Source organism: Mauremys mutica, unplaced genomic scaffold, assembly GCF_020497125.1.
Source record: "Mauremys mutica isolate MM-2020 ecotype Southern unplaced genomic scaffold, ASM2049712v1 000286F_np12_subseq_1:100877_obj, whole genome shotgun sequence".
In the NCBI taxonomy this organism is placed as follows: Eukaryota; Metazoa; Chordata; order Testudines; family Geoemydidae; genus Mauremys; species Mauremys mutica.
The window spans coordinates 30,663-48,240 of record NW_025422900.1 but is presented as its reverse complement, the minus strand read 5'-3'; the positions used below and the strand labels follow the sequence as shown (position 1 = coordinate 48,240).

The 17,578-nt window shown below is 43.7% G+C and overlaps 1 long non-coding RNA gene across 1 annotated transcript; it reads left to right on the top strand.

Annotated features, from left to right (window-relative positions):
- Window positions 1-5,885: 5,885 nt before the first annotated feature.
- LOC123357050 lies at window positions 5,886-17,220 on the top strand. Its single transcript, XR_006575497.1, has 3 exons — window positions 5,886-6,049; window positions 15,735-15,849; window positions 16,988-17,220. It is a non-coding gene; the product is annotated as an uncharacterized LOC123357050 (long non-coding RNA).
- The last annotated feature ends 358 nt before the right edge of the window (window positions 17,221-17,578 follow it).

The window sequence follows — 17,578 nt, the reverse complement described above, 5'->3', positions numbered from 1 at the left end:
GGGGGAAGGAAACAGGGGGGAATGGTTTATTTCTCCTGGGTGTAAGAACTCCATGGATTTGGGGCTCTTGGGATCCCCAAGGATTTTGGGGAAGGACTGTGTCCCAATCCACGTTCCTGATTGGGTGGTGGCAGCTTTTACTAGATCTAAACTAGGATTTTAGTTTAGAAGAAGGATTCATGCAGGTCCCCATATTGGAACCCAACAGCTCTAAGTGGGGGTGAGACCTATGACATGGTGGGCAGCGGTGACGGATTTTTCTGAACCAGACAGCGATTGCTATTCTCTTCTCCTAAAGCAGGACTGCAGGTTAGGAGGGAGAGATACCCCGAAGGCAAACAGATAAGGTTTTCTAACTGGCTTTGTTAGAAGGAGTTTTTTTTCAGCTGGGCTAAGCTGAAGGGAGCTATTCTCTTCTTCTAGAGCAGGAAAGCAACCTGAGAGAAGGGCGGGGGGTTACAAGTATTCAGTTTCTAACTGGTATTGTTAGAAGGAAACTTCAGCAAGGTTGGCTGGAGGGAATTAAGTTTTCCAGCAGGCTTTGTTGGAAGCAGTTTTTCTTTCTGGTTGCTTGGACAGGCAGCTTGAGGAAAAGGGAGTTTTAAAGCAGTTTTTCAGGGTTAGAAGAAATCTTCAGCAAGGTTGGCTGGAGGGAATTAGGTTTTCTAACAAGGCTTTTGTTAGAAGGGACACCTACTGAGAGGGTACTTAGCAATTTGCAAGACACAGTTGCAAAACCGGTTTGTTTAGTGCTGAAAGGAGGAGGGGGACATTTTTTTTTCTCTTTCTCAGTCTAAAGCACAGTTGGTATCTGTGAACCAGCTACATCAGCATAACACCAAATGCAAATACAAAGTTTTTGTTTCTTTTCTATTCAGTCTCTCCGGGAATAGAAAGGGGTAGGAATTGGGGTAAACAGTTCACTGACTGCAGAGGGGTGTGGCCAGCACCAGAAAGCACAAAGACATGAGTACCAGTCAAACAGCTGACCACAAGAAAGACATGGAGAAGCAACAAGTCAGAGAGGCTGACCACAGGAGGGCGTTGGAGCTCCAGAGGGAGGCCCACCAGCAGGCCCTGGGATCAGCAAGAGCTAACCCAAATGTTCCAGCCAACCCTAACAATCCTTCTCCAGGCACTGTTCCCCATCCCAAGAAATTTCCCACCTACATGGCAGGTGAGGACACTGAGGCCTTCTTAAAATTTTTTAAAAGGACCTGCCATGAGTACAGTATCCCTGAAGACCAGTACAAGGACTGGTCAGGAAAGTGGACTTTTGCTGTCTATGACAATTATTCCATCCCCATGCTACTAGGGGAAAACTTGGCCAACCCTGTGCAGCTGGCCAAGAGGGGGGGAGTGGTTACCCGCAGCCAGGCCAAACAAGCAGGCACTCCCATCCCTGTTCCTGAGCCATCCACCAGGACCCCGTCTGTGTTACCAGAGACCCAGACCAAGGTGGTGGAACCGGATCCCATGCCAACAACTACAGCAGCCATAGTACATCCAGTCCCAGGACCAGAACTGGAAGAGCAACCAGCGGCAGAACCAGTGCCAGCACTGACGCCAGCACTTGCAACTCCACCGCCAGGGGGCGCCAACGGGCCTGAACTGGAAGAAGCAGCAAACAACTCTACCCAAGAGGCTCAGCCAGAGCCTGAAATATCACCTTGTGCACCAGCGGAGAGCGGTCCACAGTCACCGGAAACAACCTCATCACCTACATTGCTTCCAGAGGGATCAAGCCCAAGTCCACAGTCTACGAAGGAACTGGTGTCTCCAACCTCAAGGGAACAGTTCCAGACTGAGCAGGAAGCCGATGACAGCCTTAAAAAAGCTTGGGCGGCGGCACGGAGAAACCCTCCGCCTCTCAGCTCTTCTAATCGATCCCAGTTTGTTGTAAAACAAGGACTTTTATATAACAAGACTCTTTCTGGTGGACACCAGACAGGCCAAAATCCTCAAAAACAGTTGGTAGTTCCAACTAAGTACCGGGACAAGCTCTTAAGCTTGGGCCATGACATCCCAGTGGTCATTCTGGGGTAAACAGAACCAAGGACAGGTTGGGAAAGGCCTTCCACTGGGAGGGGATGGGCAAGGACGTTGCCAAGTACGTCCGGTCAAATGCATAAAAAGTGTTCTTCAATGTCAAATACCTTGTTGTTTACATACTTAGTAGTATATGTAATAGTGCATGTGTTTTGTTAATCTGTTTATTTTAAAGTTCTAGAAGGAACTCACCGCCAGTGTGGGTCCCCCACTGTCTGCGATTTGGGGGGCGTGTCATAAACAGATAGTTAAGGGTTAAGGTCTCTTTTACCTGTAAAGGGTTAACATGCAGTACCTGATGACCACCTGACCAGAGGACCAATCAGAGACAAGATAATTTCAAATCTCTGTGGAGGGAAGCCTTTGTCTGTGTTCTTTGTTAGAGCGTTCTCTTTTTGGATCTAAGAGAGGCCAGTCAAGTCTCCAAGTTCTCCTAGAGTAGTTTCTACTATTCAATAGTGAGTATTAATTAGAAAGGCGGATTAGTCTTATAATTTGATTTCTACATTTGCAATTGTGTGTTGCTGAAGGAATTTCTTTAATTCTGTACTGTTATTGCTTTTACTGAAAAAGAAAGGAGGGGGGATTCTCTCCAGAGATTGATAAGTTTAGACCTGTATATTGTTCCATCTTGGTTACAGAGACAGTGACTTTCTTTTTTATTCTTTAATAAATTCTTTTCTATTAAGGACTTGGTTGGTCTTTCCTTGGGTGGATTCTCAGGGAAAGAGGAGGTGGGAGGTATCCCTCTGTAGTTAGATCCCGGTGTCTCTCCTAGGAAAAGGGAGGGGGAAGGAAACAGGGGGGAATGGTTTATTTCTCCTGGGTGTAAGAACTCCATGGATTTGGGGCTCTTGGGATCCCCAAGGATTTTGGGGAAGGACTGTGTCCCAATCCACGTTCCTGATTGGGTGGTGGCAGCTTTTACTAGATCTAAACTAGGATTTTAGTTTAGAAGAAGGATTCATGCAGGTCCCCATATTGGAACCCAACAGCTCTAAGTGGGGGTGAGACCTATGACATGGTGGGCAGCGGTGACGGATTTTTCTGAACCAGACAGCGATTGCTATTCTCTTCTCCTAAAGCAGGACTGCAGGTTAGGAGGGAGAGATACCCCGAAGGCAAACAGATAAGGTTTTCTAACTGGCTTTGTTAGAAGGAGTTTTTTTTCAGCTGGGCTAAGCTGAAGGGAGCTATTCTCTTCTTCTAGAGCAGGAAAGCAACCTGAGAGAAGGGCGGGGGGTTACAAGTATTCAGTTTCTAACTGGTATTGTTAGAAGGAAACTTCAGCAAGGTTGGCTGGAGGGAATTAAGTTTTCCAGCAGGCTTTGTTGGAAGCAGTTTTTCTTTCTGGTTGCTTGGACAGGCAGCTTGAGGAAAAGGGAGTTTTAAAGCAGTTTTTCAGGGTTAGAAGAAATCTTCAGCAAGGTTGGCTGGAGGGAATTAGGTTTTCTAACAAGGCTTTTGTTAGAAGGGACACCTACTGAGAGGGTACTTAGCAATTTGCAAGACACAGTTGCAAAACCGGTTTGTTTAGTGCTGAAAGGAGGAGGGGGACATTTTTTTTTCTCTTTCTCAGTCTAAAGCACAGTTGGTATCTGTGAACCAGCTACATCAGCATAACACCAAATGCAAATACAAAGTTTTTGTTTCTTTTCTATTCAGTCTCTCCGGGAATAGAAAGGGGTAGGAATTGGGGTAAACAGTTCACTGACTGCAGAGGGGTGTGGCCAGCACCAGAAAGCACAAAGACATGAGTACCAGTCAAACAGCTGACCACAAGAAAGACATGGAGAAGCAACAAGTCAGAGAGGCTGACCACAGGAGGGCGTTGGAGCTCCAGAGGGAGGCCCACCAGCAGGCCCTGGGATCAGCAAGAGCTAACCCAAATGTTCCAGCCAACCCTAACAATCCTTCTCCAGGCACTGTTCCCCATCCCAAGAAATTTCCCACCTACATGGCAGGTGAGGACACTGAGGCCTTCTTAAAATTTTTTAAAAGGACCTGCCATGAGTACAGTATCCCTGAAGACCAGTACAAGGACTGGTCAGGAAAGTGGACTTTTGCTGTCTATGACAATTATTCCATCCCCATGCTACTAGGGGAAAACTTGGCCAACCCTGTGCAGCTGGCCAAGAGGGGGGGAGTGGTTACCCGCAGCCAGGCCAAACAAGCAGGCACTCCCATCCCTGTTCCTGAGCCATCCACCAGGACCCCGTCTGTGTTACCAGAGACCCAGACCAAGGTGGTGGAACCGGATCCCATGCCAACAACTACAGCAGCCATAGTACATCCAGTCCCAGGACCAGAACTGGAAGAGCAACCAGCGGCAGAACCAGTGCCAGCACTGACGCCAGCACTTGCAACTCCACCGCCAGGGGGCGCCAACGGGCCTGAACTGGAAGAAGCAGCAAACAACTCTACCCAAGAGGCTCAGCCAGAGCCTGAAATATCACCTTGTGCACCAGCGGAGAGCGGTCCACAGTCACCGGAAACAACCTCATCACCTACATTGCTTCCAGAGGGATCAAGCCCAAGTCCACAGTCTACGAAGGAACTGGTGTCTCCAACCTCAAGGGAACAGTTCCAGACTGAGCAGGAAGCCGATGACAGCCTTAAAAAAGCTTGGGCGGCGGCACGGAGAAACCCTCCGCCTCTCAGCTCTTCTAATCGATCCCAGTTTGTTGTAAAACAAGGACTTTTATATAACAAGACTCTTTCTGGTGGACACCAGACAGGCCAAAATCCTCAAAAACAGTTGGTAGTTCCAACTAAGTACCGGGACAAGCTCTTAAGCTTGGGCCATGACATCCCAGTGGTCATTCTGGGGTAAACAGAACCAAGGACAGGTTGGGAAAGGCCTTCCACTGGGAGGGGATGGGCAAGGACGTTGCCAAGTACGTCCGGTCAAATGCATAAAAAGTGTTCTTCAATGTCAAATACCTTGTTGTTTACATACTTAGTAGTATATGTAATAGTGCATGTGTTTTGTTAATCTGTTTATTTTAAAGTTCTAGAAGGAACTCACCGCCAGTGTGGGTCCCCCACTGTCTGCGATTTGGGGGGCGTGTCATAAACAGATAGTTAAGGGTTAAGGTCTCTTTTACCTGTAAAGGGTTAACATGCAGTACCTGATGACCACCTGACCAGAGGACCAATCAGAGACAAGATAATTTCAAATCTCTGTGGAGGGAAGCCTTTGTCTGTGTTCTTTGTTAGAGCGTTCTCTTTTTGGATCTAAGAGAGGCCAGTCATGTCTCCAAGTTCTCCTGGAGTAGTTTCTACTATTCAATAGTGAGTATTAATTAGAAAGGCGGATTAGTCTTATAATTTGATTTCTACATTTGCAATTGTGTGTTGCTGAAGGAATTTCTTTAATTCTGTACTATTATTGCTTTTACTGAAAAAGAAAGGAGGGGGGATTCTCTCCAGAGATTGATAAGTTTAGACCTGTATATTGTTCCATCTTGGTTACAGAGACAGTGACTTTCTTTTTTATTCTTTAATAAATTCTTTTCTATTAAGGACTTGGTTGGTCTTTCCTTGGGTGGATTCTCAGGGAAAGAGGAGGAGGGAGGTATCCCTCTGTAGTTAGATCCCGGTGTCTCTCCTAGGAAAAGGGAGGGGGGAGGAAACAGGGGGGAATGGTTTATTTCTCCTGGGTGTAAGAACTCCATGGATTTGGGGCTCTTGGGATCCCCAAGGATTTTGGGGAAGGACTGTGTCCCAATCCACGTTCCTGATTGGGTGGTGGCAGCTTTTACTAGATCTAAACTAGGATTTTAGTTTAGAAGAAGGATTCATGCAGGTCCCCATATTGGAACCCAACTGCTCTAAGTGGGGGTGAGACCTATGACAAGAACCATGCAGGACTGGGCCTTGATAATCCAAAGGTCTACTGTTGACAGCATTTTGTGTCTCCTTACAGGAGAGAGGAGTACCTATGCTGAGGTGAAAGTACATTGGAAATCTGACAGCACATCAGAGGCTACCCGTTCAGGTATTACAGTATCTTGGGAAATATGAAAATCCATCTTCTTTTGTGTTTTATCATGTTTGTACTCCATTAAAATAATCATATTGCATGTAGTCTAGGATTCATTTAATAGCTGCAGTACTGTGTCCAATTCTGGGCACCACATTTTAAGAAAGATGTGGACAAATTGGAGAGAGAGTCCAGAGGAGAGCAACAAAAATGATAAAAGGTTTAGAAAACCTGAACCATTAGGAAAGGTTCAAACTAAACTAGACATGTTTAATTTTGAGACAAGAAGACTGAGGGAGGACTTGAAAACAGTCTTCACATATGCTTTTATAAAGAGGATGGGGATCAATTATTCTCCAGGTCCACTGACGGTAGGACGAGCAGTAATGGGTTTAATCTGCAGTAAGGGAGATATAGGTTAGATATTAGGAAAACCTTGTAACTACGAGGGTAGTTAAGCTCTGGAATAGGCTTCCAAGAAAGGTTGTGGAAAGATTTTGATTGTTTTCTGTGGTAAATGTCTTCTACACAAAGGGAGGAAAATAGTTGTAACTGTTTTTTTTAACCAGGGTTATTTATTAGATTGGCATTCAAAATTCCTTGGGGAAGGGATATTGAACACTTTTTATTTGCCAGTTGCAGTATCTGCAGTATCTGAAACTAATTGTAAAAACAATGAATCAGACACAGGGACTGCTGTGCTCCTGCAAGGAAACACAGTGGCGATATTGTGTTTCTCAATGGCTTACATATAGTGACAGCTATTAGCTGTTTTGGTGCCCAATCCTGTGAGGTTCTGAGCACCTCAAACTCCCATTGACTCCAATCAGAACTTGTAGGATCGAGTCTTTATTGAGGGAACCTTACATCAAAACTAGGGCTGGTCAAAAATTCTCTTCTGTGTTTTTGACAAACTGAAATATTTTGAAGGAAGTGTCTAGGTTTTTTTTGATAATTTTTTTTGGGGGTGGGGGCAGGTGGGCTCGTCTCAGCCCAAATTTTCAGTTTTCAGGTTTTTGAGGTTTTGATGAACATTTAAAAAAATCAAATTAAGGTTAAGTAAAAAAAATGTTTTCATATAGCTTTTCCATCGGGGGAGGGGGGGGGGAAATCCTCATTTTCTGGCCAGCTCCAATCAAAACCTTTTTGTCTTTTCCTGATTTATGTCCAACCCTATTTGTCCATAAGTGTGTCAGGTGTAACAGAGTATTTATGTAAATAGTTACCTTCATTTCATTACCTTCACCCTCACTTTATTTTATGGAATTGGTAATAAACCTAAATGTGGCTGGAAGACTAGAAGACGCTAGGTATAAAGCAAAAAAAAAAAAAGAGAGGTCACATGAAGACCCAATAGACTGAAGGTAAAATTTTCAAAAGCATCTAAGGTTATGTCTACACTACGAAATTAGATTGATTTTATAGAAGTTGATTTTTAGAAATTGATTTTATACAGTCTATTGCGTATGTCCCCACTAAGCACATTAAATTGGTGACTAGCATTGACTTATGGAGCAGAGTTAAGCTCCCAATGCCTGATGGGGCAAAAACATTGTCGCAGGTGGTTTTGGGTACATGTCGTCAGTTGCTCCTCCCTCCATGAAAGTAATGGCAGACAATCATTTCGCACCTTTTTTCCTGGGTTACCCATGCAGATGCCATACCACAGCAAGCATGGAGCCCGCTCAACTCACTGTCACTGCTGCTGTTGTGGGCAAGTCGACTGTGGGGCCTGCTGTGATCCAAGTTGCCAATGCAATCACTGACGTTCTGTTATCAAGGGTAGTGACTCTGGGAAATGTGCAGGCCTTTTTAGATTTTAGGTGCATCATATTCCTGTCCTTTGTCACTGGTGAAGAAGTCTTGCAGCCATACATTCCAGTCCAGTCGGCACTGTAACACCCCATAGCACTTCTATGTGGGGGAGGGATAGCTCAGTGGTTTGAGCATTGGCCTGCTAAACCCAGGGTTGTGAGTTCAGTCTTTGAGGGGTCCATTTGGGGATTGGTCCTGCTTTGAGCAGGGGGTTGGACTAGATGATCTCTTGAGGTCCCTTCCAACCCTAATAATCTATGATTCTAACAGCTCCAGGGCTCTTGCTCTTTTGCCTTGGCTGAGGTACTTTGTCCTACCAGGACCTCCAAGCATTTCACACAGAAGCACCTGCAGCAGATGGCATTGCTACACAGCAGCAGCTCCTTGCCTTCTCAGCAGACAGAGAAGTAGGACTGCTAACCATCCTCGTTGGATATGTAGCTTGGCCAGGGGTTCTGGGAACGTCTTCCCTTCCTGGCTCCTAGCAACCTGCAGGGCATGGTGTGTGGCTCCACCACTTCCCCTGCAACTCTGCTCCCCAGCGATGAGCTCAGGTCCTCTTGGGTGCTGCTGGCAGATGTGGTACTGCTGCTCATGGAGATTCAGTCCTGCCTGGAATAGACTGGAGGACAAGTGCTAGTAGTAATAATAGGGCTCAGATTTTCCTAGATGCGATAGCTGATGGATTCCTTCACCAAGTAGTTGCTGAGCCAACAAGAGGGGATGCCATTTTAGATTTGGTTTTGGTGAGTAGTGAGGACCTCATAGAAGAAATGGTTGAAGGGGACAACCTTGGTTCGAGCGATCATAAGCTAATTCAGTTTAAACTAAATGGAAGGATAAACAAAAATAGATTTGGGATTAGGGTTTTTTATTTCAAAAGGGCTAACTTTAAAGAATTAAGGAAATTAGTTAGGGAAGTGGATTGGACTGAAGAACTTGGGGATCTAAAGGTGGATGAAGCCTGGAATTGCTTCAAGTCAAAGTTGCAGAAACTATCAGAAGTCTGCATCCCAAGAAAGGGGAAAAAATTCATAGGCAGGAGTTGTAGACCAAGCTGGATTAGCAAGCATCTCAGAGAGGTGATTAAGAAAAAGTAGAAAGCCTACAAGGAATGGAAGATGGGAGTGATCAGCAAGGAAAGCTACCTTATTGATGTCAGAACATGTAGGGATAAAGTTAGAAAGGCCAAAAGCCATGTAGAGTTGGACCTTGCAAATGGAATTAAAACCAATAGTAAAAGGTTCTATAGCCATATAAATAAGAAGAAAACAAAGAAAGAAGAAGTGGGACCACTAAACACTGAGGATGGAGTGGAGGTTAAGGATAATCTAGGCATGGCCCAATATCTAAATAAATACTTTGCCTCAGTCTTTAATGAGTCTAATGAGGAGCTTAGGGATCATGGAAGGATGACAAATAGGAATGAGGATATGGAGGTAGATATTACCACATCCGAGGTAGAAGCCAAACTCGAACAGCTTAATGGGATGAAATCAGGGGGCCCAGATAATCTTCATCCAAGAATATTAAAGGAATTGGCACATGAAATTGCAAGCTCATTAGCAAGAATTTTTAATGAATCTGTAAACTCTGGGGTTGTACTGTATGACTGGAGAATTGCTAACATAGTTCCTATCTTTAAGAAAGGGGGGAAAAGTGATCTGGGCAACTACATGCCTGTTATAGAATCATAGATTATTAGGGTTGGAAGGGACCTCAGGAGGTCATCTAGTCCAACCCCCTGCTCAAAGCAGGACCAATCCCCAAATCACCCCCTCAAGAATTGAACTCATAACCTTGGGTTTAACAAGCCAATGCTCAAACCACTGAACTATCCCTCCTCCTGAGTGTGACATCTGTAGTATGCAAGGTCTTGGGAAAAAAATTTGAAGGAAAAAGTAGTCAAGAACATTGAGGTCAATGGTAATTGGGACAAAATACAACATGGTTTTGAAAAAGGTAGATCATGCCAAACCAACCTGATCTCCTTCTTTGAGAAGGTAACAGATTTTTTAGACAAAGGAAATGCAGTGGATCTAATTTACCTCGATTTCAGTAAGGCATTTCAGTAAGGCACATGGGGAATTATTAGTTAAATTGGAAAAGATGGGGATCAATATGAAAAATTGAAAGGCGGATAAGGAACTGGTTAAAGGGGAGACTACAACGGGTCGTACTGAAAGGTGAATTGTCAGGCTGGAGGGAAGTTACTAGTGGAGTTCCTCAGGGATCGATTTTGGGACCAATCTTATTTAATCTTTTTATTACTGACCTTGGCACAAAAAGTGGGAATGTGCTAATAAAGTTTGCGGATGACACAAAGCTGGGAGGTATTGCCAATACAGAGAAGGACCACAATATCATACAGGAAGATCTGGATGACCTTGTAAACTGGAGTAATAGTAATAGGATGAAATTTAATAGTGAAAAGTGCAAGGTCATGCATTTAGGGATTAATAACAAGAACTATTGTTATAAGAAGGGGATGCATCAGTTGGAAGTAACAGAGGAGAAGGACCTCGGAGTATTGGTTGATCACAGGATGACTATGAGCCGCCAATGTATTATGGCCATGAAAAAAGCTAATGCGGTCTTGGGATGCATCAGGCGAGGTATTTCCAGCAAAGATAAGGAGGTGTTAGTACCGTTATACAAGGCACTGGTGAGACCTCATCTGGAATACTGTGTGCAGTTCTGATCTCCAATGTTTAAGAAGGATGAATTCAAACTGGTACAGGTTCAGAGACGGGCTACTAGGATGATCCGAGGAATGGAAAACCTGTCTTATGAAAGGAGACTGAAAGAGCTTGGCTTGTTTAGCCTAGCCAAAAGAAGGTTGAGGGGCGATATGATTGCTCTCTATAAATATATCAGAGGAATAAATACCAGGGAGGGAGAGGAATTATTTCAGCTCAGTACCAATGTGGACACAGAACAAATGGATATAAACTGGCTATCAGAAAGTTTAGACTTGAAATTAGATGAAGGTTTCTAACCATCAGAGGAGTGAAGTTCTGGAACAGCCTTCCAAGGGGAGTAGTGGGGGCAAAAGACATATCTGGCTTCAAGACTAAGCTTGATAAGTTTATGGAGGGGATGGTATAGTGGGATAGCCTAATTTTGGCAATTAATTCGTCTTTGACTACTAGTGGTAAATATGCCCACTGGTCTGTGATGGGATGTTAGATACGATGGGATCTGAGTTACTACAGAGAATTCTTTCCTGAGTGTCTGGCTGGTGAGTCTTGTCCACATGCTTAGGGTTTAGCTGATCACCATATTTAGGGTCGCGAAGAAATTTTCCTCCAGAGCAGATTGGCAGAAGCCCTGGGGGGTTTTCACCTTCCTCTGCAGCGTGGGGTACGGGTCACTTGCAGGAAGATTTTCTGCACTTTGAAGTCTTTAAACCATGATTTGAGGACTTCAATGGCTCAGACACAGGTTTGATACAGGGTGAGATTCTGTGGCCTGCATTGTGCAGGAGGTCAGACTAGATGATCATAATAGTCCCTTCTGACCTTAAAGTCTATGATTCCGTGATTCTATGATTCTATCATGTGAGCTGAAGATTTCTGCCTCAGGCTGCTCTCCCAGCTGGCAGCACTGTGTGGTCGCACCTACTCCAGCCTACCCCTTGCTTCCATGGCTCATGAAGCCTGGACAGTAGTAAGGAGCAGTTCAACTATAGGCCGAGCAAGTGCAGAATGGTGGTAGAATGTGCCTTTGGATGTTTAAAAGCTTGCTGGCGCTGTTGGTCAGACCTCACTGCAACCAAAATTCCCATCCTGCTTGCTGTGTGCTGCATAATATCTGTGAGAGTAAGGGGGAGACGTTTATGGCGGGGTGGGAGGTTGAGGCAAATAGACAGGCATCCAGTTTTGAGCAACCAGACACCAGAGTGATTAGAAGAGCACAGCAAGGCGCACTGCGCATCAGAGAGGCTTTGAAAACCAGCTTCATGACTGGTCAGGCTTCGATGTGACATTTGTGTGTGTTTCTCCTTAATGCAAACCCACCCCCTTTGTTGATTTTAATTCCCTGTAATCCAACCACCCTCTGAACCTTTGAAATAATGTAACTATTGTTTTGAAACCATGCATTCTTTCTTTATTAATTAAAAAAAAAGAGATAATGGTAGCCCGAGTGGGATGGAGGAGGAGGGAAGGACAAGGCCACATTGCTTATTGTAGCCACAATAAAAATCTAACTGTTTGAATTACAGCTTTCTGTTGCTTGGGCCATCCTCTGGAGTGGAGTGGCTGGTTGCCCGGAGCCTTCCCCCTTCCCCCCTCCACATTCTTGGGAGTCTGGGTGAGGAGGCTATGGAATATGGGGAGGAGGGTAGGCAGTTATACAGTGGATGCAGCGGGGGTCTGTACACTCGTTGGCTTTCCTGCAGCTCCAACAGGCACTTAATCATGTCTGTTTGCTCCCCCATTAGCCTCTGCTCTTCGTGCTTACTTAATTCTTTCCTGGCCTCTGCCATTGAATGCTTCCATGCATTAAGCTGGGCCCTATCAGTGTGGGAGGACTGCATGAGCTCGGAAAACATGTCATCGTGAGTGAGTTTTTTTCGCCTTCTAATCTGCGATAACCTCAGGGACGGAGATGATGGGGGAGCATAGAAACATTCTACCGTCTACGATTCTGGGGGGACTGCATGGTCACCTGTGCTGCTGAGTGCTGCTGAGTTCGCCATGCTGACCAAACAGGAAATGAAATTTAAAAGTTCCAGGGGCTTTTCCTGTGCATTGGACTTCAAAGTGCTGTCCAGAGTGGTCACAATGGAGCACTCTGGGATAGCTCCTGGAGGCCAATACCATCGATTTGTGTCTGCACTACCCCAAATTCAACTCAGCAAGGTCAATTTTAGCGCTACTCCCTCATCAGGGAGGAGTACAGAAGTCAATTTTAAGAGCCCTTTAGGTCGACGGAACACAGTCATTTTTAAATTGACCTAACACAGCTAAATTCGACCCAACCCTGTAGTGTAGACCAGGCTAAGTGATTTAGGCCATATTTTCAAAGGTATTTAGATAACTAAAGATGCAGATAGATGCCTAACCTGCTTAGAAGCCTAACTCTCATTTGGTTTAAATGGGAGTCAGCTGTCTGATAGTAAGGTTCCCAATAATAAAGTTAAGCATGTGTGTATTTGCAGGATTGGAGTATAGAAATGTAATTGTAGAATACTGAAAACTTACCAGTTTTGTAGCTACATCCATCACAACTATCACCACATTCTCTTTATGCATCTGTACACAGATATATTTACATATATTCACATTACTGTTGAAAAAGTTGTATGTAGTTTATCATAAATATAACAACATACAATAACATACATCTTTTCAGAAAGTGCAAATTAGAAAAGGCTAAAGAAACTTCACTCTATGACCAAACAGTAAATAAAAAACTCTAAGAAAAAAACATTTTGACTGGAATTTTCAAGAGTGCTCAGCACTGGCTTAACCCTATTTGCACTGAACTCAATGACTTCAGTTGGAGCAGTTAGGACAACAATGAACGTATTTTAAAATCCCACCATTACAGTTGTAGATTGTTTTTGTTATTTAGGGGAAAACAGAAAGTAAGCATAGCTAGTCTAACAATTTAAAAATGCAAAGAATTTTACAAATAAATTATATTTCATTGGGGGTTATAGGTCTTTAAATATAATTGATATTTTTATCAAAATCCTTCATTTTGGGGATTTTCTAAATGCTTTTAAAATATCTTGGTCAGCTTACTCACACGGTGAGATTTTTAAAACTTTCAAAATTTAGAAACATTTTAGAAAATTTTCTATTGTGGAAATGATAAATGATAAACAAAAAAGGGTAATAAAATTTGATTACATTTTTAGTAAATTCTAATAAATTTTAAAAAAGTTATTTTGAGGGGAAATTATTTTAAAATATATTATGTTTTTTTCCATTTTTGAAACCAGCTCTGAAAGTAAACACAATTTTTAAAAGTGAATATGATTGTAGTGAAGATGTTCATTTTAAATCTTACTTATCTATGTTAAATGAAAACCGAGGAAGAAGAAGAATAAGAGTAATAAAGATGAGATTGAGACACTGAAAGAAAAGTTATTATAGAGTAGTTAAGCCAGAGAGCAAATTAATCCCTTGTGATACTCCACTGAAGTCAGAGGAAGTGTACCAGGGATGAATCTGAGCTATTTATTCACCCTATAAATACTCTGTTTGTGCCTTTTAATTTTCAGCATTACTGATAATATAAAGCATGTTCTAAATAACACCAGTAAACACTTCATGAATGAACGGAAAACAACAGGAGCCTTTAAGATATTTTTAGAGGCAATGCTAACCACAGAAAAATGCTAAACGAGCACACAGGATGTTTTTCCATTAATCTGCATTTCTTACCACAAATAAAAGACAGACCAAATGTCTCAGTATGTGTTTCTTGGTAAAGCGTGGTGGACAATCTGAAGACAGAGTGGGTCAGAATCTGATCTCAATTACAACGGTGTAAATATAGAAAAACTTGGTTGATTTCAGTGAAGTTCCTCCTAATTTTACACCAGTGTAACTGGGATTAGCCTCTGGCCTAACAAATCTTGTTTGTGACTCTGGTGTGTTGACATATTACTAGGGCTGTGTCCTTCTTAGCCCTGCTAAGTGTTTATTGCTTTTTCCATTGTAAATACCTAGCTGTTTCAGGTTTTTAACGTTTTGTTCTAATACCCTCCAGGCTGAAATGCCTCATAAAGGATCTCAACCACTTCCCTCTCCTTATTTAAATACCTTTAAAAAACCACAGGGGGCAGCAGCCTAGCTCCAGCAACAGACAGGGAATTTCACTTAGAGAAAACAAGGTAAGTGTAGAGGAATGGAGATGGGAAGAAGAAATGAATGGATGTTAAGACAAACATTATGAGTGGGAGCAGAAATGATGGAGGTGGGGATTAATGGATTAAACTTTTTTCCCCTACATCATAAATGTAAATACAATAGATGGTCTATCCAGAAGAATAGACTAGAGAAACTGCCTTTTACCTCTGAAAGCTTGTGTTAAAATCCCGATTACTTCAAAACTTAAGAGGAGTTTGGTGGTCCTCTTGTAAATCTTGGTACGGTCCCCCCAGAATAGCATAGGTTGGCATGAATGGCAGGTTTCTCCTCAAGGGAGACTACAGCACAGGAATAGCAGGAGGGTTGCAGGGCAGGACTAAGGGGCATTGGCAGAGCTGTGTGGGGAGCCCAGGGCAGGAATAGCCGCAGGGGTTGCAGGGCAGGACTGTGGGGGCATTGGCAGAGCTGTGTGGGGAGCCCAGCACTGGAATAGCCGCGGGGGCTGCAGGGCAGGACTGAGGGGCATTGGCAGAGCTGTGTGGGGAGCCCAGGACTGGAATAGCAGGGGGCTGCAGGGCAGGACTGAGGGGCATTGGTAGAGCTATGCATAAGCATTAAGGAATGGCAATAAGCAGCTCTTTGTCTTCTTTGTATCAAACCATTTCCTTGTCCTCCCCTTTGCTTCTCTCCCACTGTGTTCACTCTCAAGCCCCACCTGCTTTCCATCTCTTCATAAGGCTCAGGTTATTTACCACTTCTATAAAGTAGAACCACAAGCATTCAACGTTATGGGTCAGGCCTCCAAAATCTAGAGATTGGCTTAACAATTTGGAGACCTTAAAGATAGTACATTTGGGGTTCTTTTTATTTGCTGTCTGGGTTTTCAGCCTTTGAAGTTCACATTTTCAGGCTAGAAATTAGAGCAGGTCAGATTATGGGTATGAGTTTTCTCCAGTGATGGAAAAGGTATTTCTCTGGGAGGCAAAACAGGCAACACAGTGCTAAACGTCAGCAGCTTCATTCCATTGCAAACCACCTCTTCCTTTTCTTATGGGCAGGTCCCACCTCTCAGTGCTCAGGCTGGTTGTATATTATTGCAGTCCTTGGGATTATTACACTGATTCTGCTAGTTACTGTGATCCTCTTAGCTCTGCGCTGTGTAAACGTGTGATGGTAAGTGCTGCAGACCAATTGACACAGAGTAAGTCACTTTTATCCAATAATTTGTTTTAATGAAAATATGCTCAGGCATCAGACCAGGATGTGGAAGGACCCCCTTCAGCTACATCCCCATTACAATTCTCTTGTCCAGCCACTTCACAGCTGCACTCAGATAATATCTAGCTCCCCCTGCTGGTTTTGTGTATAATGGGCCATTTTATACTTTACTAAGCAAATTCTGACACAATCCACATTTTGGTGGAATTACCAATCAGGTTAACTACGAGGATTCTGCTCCTTTTATTTGAGGCCACTTTTTAGAAGTGGTAACTTAATTTTAGATTTTTCAAGTTGGATGGGAGATAACCCCACAAATACACCATATACCTTAACCATCATACTGTTAGTGTAGCCTGTAGTTGCTTCCATAACTGCTGAGTCAAGGCCAGGACTAAGGGAGACCCTGTGTGCTGCCACCCAGCACAAGGTGTGTTAGTCTTGGACCTAGTGTACCCCAAAGAACAATAGACTCTGCCAGGAGCTTCAAATAAAAAATCCTCATAGTAATGACAGCAGGGCCCCAGTGGATTGCAGGGTGCAATTTCAGAAAAGTACTGCAGCTGTCAATATCAGGCATATGGGGACATTTATCCAGCTGTGGAGATAGGAAAAAAGTCTTGTGGGGATCAGTGTCTGTCCAGACAGAGGGCACATCATGCTGGGGATGGGAGTGACATTGGAACATTGGGCTTTTGCAAAGAATGGAGCGTAGAAAGCAGCCCTACTACTGACAGGAGCTGAATAATTTCCCACAGACCCGCAGAATGTGTTTATTCTCTCTCATGACTGTTCTCCCAGGAAATTGTTAGAGTGAAGACAAAACAGCAGCTCCTGTGGCAGTTGTGGTGTGGGTATCATGGGAATGGGGAAAGGTGGAGGAACCTGGTACAAGCAATAGGCCTAAAGAGGGCATGTTGTGGCAATGGCTCCCCCTTCATATTCACGATCACTAGTTCTTGGTGCTTAAATTTATGACAAAGCCCAAAATGACACAACTCCTCTCCTTCTCCCCAAGAGAGGGTACTCTAGTCTGGTTATGCATTCAAAAGAAAAGTCTGTAATTAATACCTTTTGTCTCAATCTTTTCCAGATAACTCAACTCAGCAAGTCTCTCTTCAATGAAAGATCATCAAATGCTGGTTGAAAGTGCTCATAAATTGCTCTTTCTTTTAAATGACTTTGATAAAAGATAGGCTTTCAGTTTGATCACTGTGACACTCTGTACCTCGGGGGAACACCTTGCACCCTCATGTTCATCCTTATAATATGATTGTGTGGTATCCAATGCAACGTTTGTCATGTTGGGTGTCTTTGGAAGGCTCATGATGCACTGAGTATTGTTGTTATAGTAATATTATAGGTTGTAATTTCATGTATATAGTTGTGAGGCTGAAAATATGTCCTCATGGCTTAAAACAAGCCCAGGCAAAACTCTTCAAGAACAGAGGGGCAGTTCACACCTCATCAGGGCATGTATGGGACAAACCCAGCCCAGACTCACAGGAACAAAGTACACCAGCCTAGGCAGCAACAAAGGATCTGTTGGACTCTTGAGTGAGTCACCCCCCTTTCCTTGGTCAGTTTGGGACTACAATGAGGTAATGCTCAGCTGACTCTGAAGGGGTGGGGCACAAAGCCAAGAGGAAAGAACATAATAAAAAGGAGAGACGTTTGCAATGCG